Genomic DNA, 1,328 nt, shown 5'->3' with positions numbered 1-1,328 from the left:
TTTAAAGGAGCCTCCACGGTCAAGGAAATAACAGGGTTTTTGTTTGTTTGTTTTTTAATAAGACTTTTTTTTTTTTTAAGCCAAAGAGGAAGGGCGACTTTCAAAGAATGAAAGAACTTCCTTAGGCAATGACAGTCGGTGTAGGGCACTTCATACGAGAGGGTGGGTGACTCATTTCTTCCTTTCATACGTCTCCTTTCCAGAGAACAGTCTTTGTGGTCATTTTCTTATGCCAGAGACCCTTAGAATCAGTTGAGTTCTTACTCTTTCTTGGGTTTCAGTTCATTCTTTAAGGTAGTAATTTGGAGTTTTAGGCTTGGCATTCTTTTGCAATGTTATGGAAATCAGCCACCCTACCACAGGGTGTTTGAATTCCTCATGCAATTCAAAATATTTAAAGGTGCCAGTAACTTGCTCTCAGTGAGATGTTGTTCTAGGAGATACTAAGTGAATACTTTAATTGGCTATTTTCTCATAGGACTCCAAAGTTTCTATACTGGAATACAATAAATATGGGTGTATATATCTATATCTATATCTATCTAATCTATATCATCTATATCTATCTATATCTATCTGTATCTGTATCTATCTATATTCTATATCTGTATCTTTACATCTCTATTTCTTATCTACCTACTTGTCTGTATTTATATATATATTTTATATATGTATGTATTTTATATATATATGAAATAACTGTTTTTCTTTTACACCATCTCAACAATACTGACCCAAATACCCAATCATTCTGCAAATGCCAATTATCAATTCTCTTTTCCTGTATCAATATTTGTATTATTTGGAGTCTTTCTTTGCAAACAAATGAAACTGATTTTGGCTAACTTAAGCAATAAGCAAATTTGTTGAAAACGTAAGGGAGTTCATAGAATGAAAACATAGAATTTATAGAATTTTTGGAAATGCAGGAGAACACGATTGGAAAATGGCTTGAAACCAAGGAATTCTGGAGAGCAAAGAAGCACAGAGAGATCTGTAGCAGCACTGACCTGGCTCTGCCACTGAGTAAAATGAGCAAAAGATTTTCTGCTATCTTTGTATAATGATTTCAGTATCTAAATCCCAGAAGATAGTATCCATCTGTACAAGTTTAGATAATTTGCTGGAGAATATGGAAGGAAACTGTGGTTCTGTTTGAAAGGAGAAATAGATGCTGGATGACCAAAGCTAACAAGTATCTCCCACACGTAGGAAAATTGTGAGCAAATGTCATTTTTGAAAATAGATGTAATAGTTTTGTGTGTGTGTTTTGATCTACTTTGAAATATCTTAATAGATGAGTTTTAACCAATTTAGAATTGTCATAA

This window comes from Pteropus vampyrus, unplaced genomic scaffold, assembly GCF_000151845.1.
Source record: "Pteropus vampyrus isolate Shadow unplaced genomic scaffold, Pvam_2.0 Scaffold67, whole genome shotgun sequence".
NCBI classification, from domain to species: domain Eukaryota; kingdom Metazoa; phylum Chordata; class Mammalia; order Chiroptera; family Pteropodidae; genus Pteropus; species Pteropus vampyrus.
This window is presented reverse-complemented; position numbering follows the sequence as displayed.